A 10,164-nucleotide genomic window follows, 5' to 3' on the forward strand; every position below is an offset into this window, starting at 1 on the left:
CCCATTAAAACAAAGCCACATCAATGGACCTTGGCCATACCAACCCAAAATCAATGCATTTCTTTTAATACACTTTTCTTTGATAACGAAACCAATATTCATTAAACCATCCCAAGGGTATGAAATGCCCAACTTTAGGAGAGCTCATAATTACAATTATGGTGAACATTGTAAAAAAATATTAAAAAACAAGAAATATAATAAAAAAACAACATAAAAAAATAATCATATTAAAAACACCACATAATATAAGATGCAACATTATTGCACCAAATTGTGAGAGAGGAGACAAAAATGCACTTCTCTTCAACTGTAAGTGCCAAAAACAAGTGTATTATATGGCAACATTACTATTAGCCATTGAAGTTTATTAATTTCACTTCATCTACACTCTACAATCATATTCAAGCACTATAAACATTATCATGACCATATTGGCTACATCTACACTGATAGCATAAAAGCATAAGCAAAATTAGACCTAAATGGTAATGATGTTTAATACAAAAGAAGCATACATATGCCACAAAAGTGTACAACTATTGCAAAAAATTTCTTAGATATAAGTTGTCTGTAATCTTTAGATTGCTCAATTTTGGCTTTTGAAGTAAACTAGTAACTTATTGGCGATGACAAGGAGTTAAATGATGGCAAGTTGACCGACGCTTCAGATGATGATTGAGACTAGGAAGATAGTGATAAAGTTATGGTTATTTTCTGATTAGAAAGACCCATGGTGACGCTTGAGATTTAAAGTAGATTCTGCGACGTTGAAGGCAGGGTAGAAACTATTGTGAGATGAGTTAAGAACATAGGGTTGTGTTATGTTTTAATTTTTAATAATTTTTATAAAATAAATTACTTAATATATATATATATATATATATATATTTATTTATTTATTTATTTATACAATTTATAATTTGGTTTGGTTTGAAAACTGCCCAAACCATACCAACCTTAATTTTCAAATGGTTTAGTCTGATTTCATGGTTTGAACCAAATTATGCACACTCTTAGTCTTATCTTTGATTTCCATCTTGATACTCCTTCAAATGTATTAGATGAATTTTTACAATTTAAACTCACACTCAAGTATAATCATTAATTAATATAATTAGAGATATATTAGTTTATTATCATTAAAGTAAGAGCATAATGACTCCTTGAGTCAACAATCTCCCTTTTTTTGATGATGATAAACACATATGCATTTCAAGAAATTTTATAAAATATGTCAATGAATGTGTTTCCTTGGAGTTAAGAAACACTTGATTTTAAAAAAAATTTGCTAGAGTTCCCCCAAAAAGTAAAGTTTCCTCCCCTTGAATACATGCACCATAAGCAAATAATAATACAATTCATATCAATTTCAAATATCCAACATCAATTGCACAAATAATCAAAATATCCAGATCAATCAAATATTGCATCAATAATCAAATATATCCATATAACATCTATAACTTCTCCCTCTTTGTTATTATCAAAAAGAAATTAGCTAATTATATAGTCTATAAGACAAAGGAAAAGAAAAAAACTATGAATACATATAAATGATCACCAAAGCCATATCAAAGATATATATCAAAGATATATATCAAATAATATTCCTACATCAAATATCAAATTTCCATTCATCTCAATGATGCACAAACTAATCACATAATTATCAATTTAAATGAAATGAAGCACAAAAGCAAGTTTCAAAATGGAATACAATGAATAATACGTATGTACAACGACAATAATACCACATTGAAATGCAAAAATGGCTTTGAATTTATGTACAACGGCAAAAGCATAATTTCAAATGAACATTCACAAATTCAAAAACGGAATACACAACCATGCTGAATATGATGAGAGGAATCCAATGGTGCAGTCAACAATAAAAAAAAAAAATAGCTAAAAGACATATTTCAAAACAAGAACCCAAATTAAGATGACAAAATGGGGCTTTTTTTTTTAATTTAGGACTTAAATTCACAAATTGATTGTAATACCCTCAAGTACATTTCAGGGGCATTTATGTCTTTTGACTCTTTTTCGAGATATTTCTAGTTTTAAATATATATGTTCACATGCATGTACATGTGTGTTTTTATACATATATATATATGTATATATATATATATATATATATATATATATATATATATATATATATATATATATATATATATATATATATATATATATATATATATATATATATATATATATATATATATATAGATAGAAATACAAAAAAAAAGACAAAGAGATAAAAAGGAAAAAAAAAGATAAGGATTTATATAAAGAGAAAAAGAAGACAAAACAAGGAAACTTCAAGATTTTCCATCTTCTCCCATAAAAACTCCAGCAGCCAGCCCTTACATGCTTGTTTTCTTCATTTTTAGAAGGAAAGTGGATGATTTGAAGAGTTTGAAAGAAGAGTAAGGAAAGTGGAGCTTGGTAACCAAAAGATCTCTTCCTTTTCTGTTTACCTATGTTTATATATGTATTGGATGCATGTTATATGAATATGTTAGTATGTTTTGGCATTCATTTAAGGTGATTTTGGTGATAAAGGAAGCAAGACAAGGAAAAAGAAGCCAACTTGCAAAACATTGGCTTGAAATAAGGTAAAGGGCATCATTCTTTATATGTTGCATGTTTTAGGCTTTTGGTTCCTTGGATTTATGTTATAAATGATTATTTTGAAGTTGAGAAATATTGTTTTGCCATTTGGGATATCTATGTGTGTGATTTTGTTTATGGTAGAAAGTTGTATAATATTTATAGTTTTGCCATTGACTTCGTCCTTCGTTTTGACTGTCTTACCTGATGAATTATGAGTGCTATTATATCTTTTTGGAAATCGCTTTGAATCCTCTTTCCAATGATATATAGCTTGTATAAATTAAAGATCATTTGGATGGTTAAATGTTGTATGAACCAAAAGGACTACTTTACCAAATAAACAGGAGAGAGTTTTTGCCATTGAATTCATCCCACATTTTGACTGCTTTAGCTAATGAATTATGAGTGCTATAATAGCTTGTTGGAATGCTCTTTGAAGTCTCTTTTCAGTGATCTATAGCTTGTATAAATTGAGGATCATTTGGACTATTAAATATTATATGAACCATAAGAGCTGCTTTACCAAATAAATAGAGGAGTTAGTATTTTACCACTAATTTCATCTTACGTTTTGAGTGTCTTATCTAATGAATTATGAGTGTTATTATAGCTTGTTGGAACACTCTTTGAATCCTCTTTTCAATGATATATAGCTTGTATGAATTAGAAGCCGTTGGAACTGTGAAATTGTATGAAACAGAAGGCTACCCTGTCAAATGAATAGGGTTATGAATAGTATTTCACAATTTTGAAAAGGAAAAGAAAGAAAAGAAAGGAAAGGAAAGGAAAGAAAGAAGAGAAAAAGAAAAGAAGAAGAAAAGAAAAAAAAACAAGAAAGGGAATTTGGGGCTCAAGATTCAAAGGTTGTCCCAAGAGTAATGTTTGGTGAGTTATGAATAAATTTAGATAGAAACAAAATTAGTAAGATATAAGACCCATATGCATGCTATAAACTATGAGGGGGCACTTTACACTACACCACCCGTAGTAGGGCACGTTCGTAGTAGGACATAGACCCCCAGTAGGGTCTGCTTGTAGTAGAACACGCTTGTAATAAAGCTCAATTCAGATTTAGAAATGGTGTAGTGAAAGAAAGAAAAAGAGAGCTTGAAAAAGTGTCAAATCCCTATAGTTAGCTTCCAGAAAGTATCAAATAGACATCAGATGGGACAAAACATGACCCAAATAGTAAAGAATAAACTAGATTATCCCCTCGATTTCTTATGGAGGTTGTGAGTGAGGTTGAGTCCCGAGAGTGAGTTAAAATAGGAAAGGAGATAGTTTACTTAATTCTTTCCCCTTACTGAGTGTTCTTATCACTCACTTCCTTTTCTTTCATAATTACAGGTACAGGTGATTGAGGTAGTTGTGAGGCAAGGTTAGGTCAATGAAGATAGATCCGACTGGAGCAAGTTTTCTTTGGTTTATATTACATGCATACAGTCGCATGTTCTTGTTGCTTTTGGACCTTTTTGGGATGATTGTCCAGTTGTTTATGATTACTCCATATTTTCAGATGCTTTTAGATAAGTTTTTATATGAGCATATACATCTTTTGTTCGCTTCCAGATTTTCAGTTTTCTTGGAATACTTTCTAAACACTTTTAGTGATGTGTTTATTTTAAAGTATTTTAAAAGAAAAAAATAAACACTCTAGATATTAATTCGTAATATTTCTCCTTCGGTGGGTAGTACTTTTAGGGAGAGATGTTACATTGATGGTTGGGAAATGTTAGATAGATGTTGGAGGGGATAAAAAGTGTGCTCAATTTAATCAAAAACAACAACAATTTGGGTGAATTTGAGCAAAAACCGAAATTCTTGGGTTTAGGGTTTTTGGAGATTTTTGTTGAAATTTTAGTTAAATTTTGATTTTTTTTTTAAGGGCTTTTAGGCTAGAATGTTTAGAAAGTAAGTTTGGAATTAATTTGATGAAAAAAAATTTTTTTGAAAGTGATTTGAGAAGGTGTTGAAGTTGTGAGGTAGAGAAGAAAAGAAAAATGGAAGTTATAGGGAAGGACAAAAATCTAAGTGAAAAGTACCCTTGTGAAGAAGAAGATGGTCGACTGAATTTTAGCATTATTAGGTTGACTAAATTCTATAGTTTGTCAACTGAATTTGCATAGTACAAGACATTTTTCTATGCATTTTATTATGTCATTTTGAACATGAATGAGCTCAAATGATCCACCTATGCAATATTAATTTAAAAACATGAAATGCAATGTAATTTGATGCAAAATATGATTACCAAGAGATCAAATACATAAACAATCAATGAACATACAATTCATGGAAGATTTTCTACCAAATATTGGCCAATCATAAAATTATGCATAAGAGATACATTTACATTTTTAATTTAACCAAATCACCACAACCACAATGAAATATAAGTGTAAATGCTAATGTGGCAATTTCATGATCCCAAGTTCATCTCGAATTTTACAAAAACGTTCTCATCCAAGAGGTTTTGTTGAAATATCTACCAATTGATTTTTTTGTGGACACAAAGCAAGAAAAATATCATTTTTTTTAACATGGTCTCGAATAAAATGATTTTTAATTTCAATATGCTTGGTTTGAGAGTGTTGAATGAGATTTTTGGATAAGCTAATGACACTTGTCTTGTCACACAAGATTGGAGTTTTGGATAGACTAACTCCATAATCCCTAAGAGTTTGTTGTATCCACAAGGTTTGGACACAACAACTATCAACAATAATATATTTCGCTTTCACGGTGGATAAAGCTACAGAGTTTTGTTTTATTGAAAACCATGAAACTAATGCATGACTTAGAAACTGACAAGTACTACTAGTACTTTTTCTATCGACTTGACTCTTGGCAAAGTCAGCATCCGAATAGCTCACTAAGTCAAATGAAGTTTCTCTATGATACCATAAGCTTAAAAATCTAGTGTCACATAAATATTTGAAAATTCTTTTAATGGATTTTAAATGAGATTCTTTAGGACATGATTGGAATCAAACACACACTAAACAAAATATTGGGTCTAGTAATGGTTAAATATAAAATAGAGTCAATTATATCTCTATACATTTTGACATAAACATTTGGCTTACTTTCATTTTTGGTGAGCTTAATAGTTAAACTTATTGGTGTACTTGAGGCTTGTAGTCCATTCATGCCAAACTTCTTTAGTAAGTCCTTAATATATGAAGCTTGGTTAATGAAAATGCCCTTTTTGCTTTGTTTGATGTTAGATCCAAGAAAATACTTGAGTTCTCCCATCATGCTCATTCCAAACTCTTTGCTTATAAGATTTAAAAATTTTTTACACAAAGAAACATTAATAGAACCAAAAATGATATTACCAACATAAATTTAAACTGATAGTATATCATTTTCTTTATGCTTAATAAACAATGTGATATCTACTTTTCTAATTGCAAAGCCTTTTTCAAGCAAAAATTTACTCAAAACATTAATACCATGCTTAAGATGCTTGTTTTAAACCATAAAGAGCTTTTTAAAGTTTAAAAACATGATTTGGAAAATTATGACTTTCAAACCTAGGAGGTTGTTCAACATAAGCTTTCTCCTTGATAAATCCATTTAAAAAAGAACTTTTGACATCCATTTGATATAAAATAAAATTTTTAGAACATACAAATGTCAAAAGTATCCTAATAGATTCTAGTTTAGCTACTAGTGCAAAAGTTTCTTCAAAATTTATTCTCTTTTTGGTTGTAGCCTTGAGCCACTAATCTAGCTTTATTTCTAATAACCACTCTTGATTCATCCATTTTATTTCTAAAAACCTATTTTGTGTCAATAATGGATTGATGATCCGGACAAAAGACTAGTTCCCAAACATTATTCTTTCAAATTGATTTAATTCCTCTTGCATGGCTAAAATTCAAAACTCGTCATTTAATCATCATAAAATGTTTTTGGTTTAAATTGTGAAAGAAATGCAAAATTATTACAAATATTGAAAGATGATCTAACTTTAACACCATGAATTTCCTCACTAATTATTAATTCTTTAGGATGAGCATTTGTATACCTCTAAGCTTTAGGGAAATATTTATCTTCTTCATGTTTTGGCTCTTGTTTTGTCTCATCCTTAACCTTATTTGGTGAATCATGAATTTCCATTTCGTCTCTATTTTAACTTGATCATCATTAAGATCAACTTGCACAATAGTTAAAGAATTAGATTTATAAAAAATAGCATGCATGGATTTCGTAACTACTAGTGTCTTTTTGTTAAACACCTTATATGTTTTACTAGATGATAAATATCTAAGAGAGATGTCAATGTCTGGTTTTGAATCAAATTTTCCTAAATTTTCTCTTGTGTTCAAAATAAAACATTTGCATCCAAAACTTTTAAAATAACCAATATTTGTGTAACATCCCTCCCTAGAAGTACTACCCACCGAAGGAGAAATATTAGGAATTAATATCTGGAATGTCTATTTTTTTCTTTTAAAAATATTTTAAAATGAACGTATCACTAAAAGAGTTTAAAAAGTATTATAAGAAAACTAAAATATGGAAGTGAACAAAAGATGTATATACTCATATGAAAACTTATCTGAAAGCATATGAAAACATGGAGTAATCATATACAACTGTACAATCATCCCAAAAAGGTCCAAAAGCAATAAGAACATGCGACTGTATGCATGTAATATAAACCAAAGATAACCTGCTCTAGCTAGATCTATTTTCACTAACCTGACCCTGCCTCGCAGCTACCTCAATCACTTGTACCTAAAATCATGAAAGAAAAGGAAGTAAGTGATAAGAACACTCAGTAAGGGGAAAAAATAAAGTAAACTATCTTCTTTTCTGTTCTAACTCACTCTCGGGACTCAACCTCATTCACAACCTCTATAAGAAAGTGAAGGGATAATCTAGTTCATTCTTTACTATTTGGGTCATGCTTTGTCTCATTTGATGTCTATTTGATACTTTTTAGAAGCTAACTATAGGGATTTGACACTTTTCCAAGCTCGAGCTCTCTTTCTTTCTTTCACTACACCATTTCTGAATCTGAATTGAGCTCTATTGTGAGAGGACCCTATTGGGGGTTTATGTCCTACTATGATTGCGTTCTACTATGAACATGCCTTACTGCGGGTGGTGTAGTGTAAAGTGCCCCTCATAGTTTATAGCATGCATGCGGATCTTATATCTTACTAATTTTGCTTCCATCTAAATTTATTCACAACTCATTAGACATTACTCTTGGGATGACCCCTGAATCCTGAGCCCCAAATTCCTTTTCTTGTTTTTTTTTCTTTTCTTCTTCTTTTCTTTTTCTCTCCTTTCTTTCCTTTCCTTTCCTTTCCAAAACTGTGAAATACTGTTCATAGCCCTATTCATTTGACAGGGCAGCCTTCTGTTCCATACATTTTCACAGTTCAAATGGTTTCTAATTAATACAAGCTATATATCATTGAAAAGATGATTCAAAGAGCTTTCCAAAGAATTATAATAACACTCATAATTCATTAGATAAGGCAGTCAAAACGTGAGATGAAATCAGTGGCAAAAACTCTCCCCTGTTTATTTGATAAAGCAGCCCTTATAGTTCATATAATATTTAACAGTCCAAATGATCCCCAATTTATTCAAGCTATAGATCACTGAAAAGAGAATTCAAAGAGTTTTCCAACAAGCTATAATATCACTCATAATTCATTAGCTAAGGCAGTCAAAATGTGGGATGAAATCAGTGGCAAAAACTCTTCCCTGTTTATTTGGTAAAACAGCTCTTATGGTTCATACAATATTTAATAGTCCAAATAATTCCCAATTTATACAAGATATAGATCACAGAAAAGAGAATTCAAAGAGCGTTCCAACAAGCTATAATAGCACTCATAATTCATTAGCTAAGGTAGTCAAAACGTGGGATGAAATCAATGGCAAAAACTCTCTCCTGTTTATTTGTTAAAGTAGTCCTTTTGGTTCATACAATATTTAACAGTCCAAATGATCTTTAATTCATACAATCTATATATAATTGGAAAGAGGATTCAAACAACTTTCCAAAAAGATATAATAGTACTCATAATTCGTCAGGTAAGATAGCCAAAATGAGGGACGAATTCAATGGCAAAACTGTAAATATTATGTAACTTTCTGCCATGAACAAAATCACACACATAGACATCCCAAATGGTAAAACAACATTTCTCAACTTCAAAATCATCATTTATAATATAGATCCAAGGAATCAAAAGCTTAAAACATGCAACATATCAAGGATGGTACCTCTTACGTTGTTTCAAGCCAATCTTTGCAAGTTGACTTCCTCTTTCTTGTCTTGTTTCTTTTATTACCAAAATCACCTTAAATCAACACCAAAACATACTAACATATTCACATAACATGCATTCAATATATATAAACATAGGAAGAGGGAAAAAGAAAGAGATCTTTTGGTTACCAAGCTCCAAAAGTGTTTCTTCTTCTTTTGTTTCCTTACTCTTCTTTCAAACTCTTCAAATCATCCACTTTCCTTCTAAAAATGAAGAAACCAAGCATGTAAGGGCTGGCTGCTAGAGTTTTTATGGGAGAAGATGGAAAATCTTGAAGTTTCCTTGTTTTGTCTTTCTTTTTCTCTTTATATAAATCCTTATCTCTTTTTTTTTTCTTTTTATCTCTTTGTCTTTTTTTTTTTTATATTTCTATATATATATATTTCTTTATGTGTGTATATATATATATATATATATATATATATATATATATATATATATATATATATATATAAAGACACACACACACATGCATGTAAACATATATATTTAAAACTAGAAATATCTCAAAATAAGGTCAAAAGACATAAATACCCTGAAACGTATCTGAGGGTATTACAATTTGGCTTTTTGTTTTTTCAAAGTTCAAAAGGAGTTTTATCCAAGGATGGTATTAAAACATGACATGCAATGTTTATGACTTCTGCCTAAAAATATTAAGATAAAGCATTTTCATTAAACATGGTTCTAGTCATCTCTTGAATTGTCAAATTTCTTCCTTTCAACTACACCATTTTGTTAAAGAGTTCTAGGACAAGAGAATTGATATTCTATATCATGCTCAACTCAAAACTTATCAAATAAATGATTTTTAAATTCTCTTCTATAATCACTTCTAATGCAAGCAATATGCATTTCTTTTTATTTTTGTATTTTCTTGACAAATTTTGAAAATGCATGGATGGATTCATCTTTTGATATAAAAAAAAGTACCTAAGTGAATATTGAAAAATCATCAACAATAATAAAAACATAATGTTTTCCACTTAGGCTTGCGTTTCTTGAAAGACCAAAAAGATCAATATGAAGATGTTGTAAAAGTCTAGATGTGGAAATATGAGTTTTGATTTTAAAAGAACTTTTTTTTTGTTTGCCAAATTGACATGTATTACAAATTTTATCTTTAACAAAATCTATTTTAAAAAGACCTTTGATAAGCTCTTTCTTGGAGATTTTTGAAATCAAGTCCATGCTAGCATGACCTAATATTTTATGTCACAATCAACTATTTTCATGC

This window comes from Mangifera indica, chromosome 5 (genome assembly GCF_011075055.1).
Source record: "Mangifera indica cultivar Alphonso chromosome 5, CATAS_Mindica_2.1, whole genome shotgun sequence".
In the NCBI taxonomy this organism is placed as follows: Eukaryota; Viridiplantae; Streptophyta; class Magnoliopsida; order Sapindales; family Anacardiaceae; genus Mangifera; species Mangifera indica.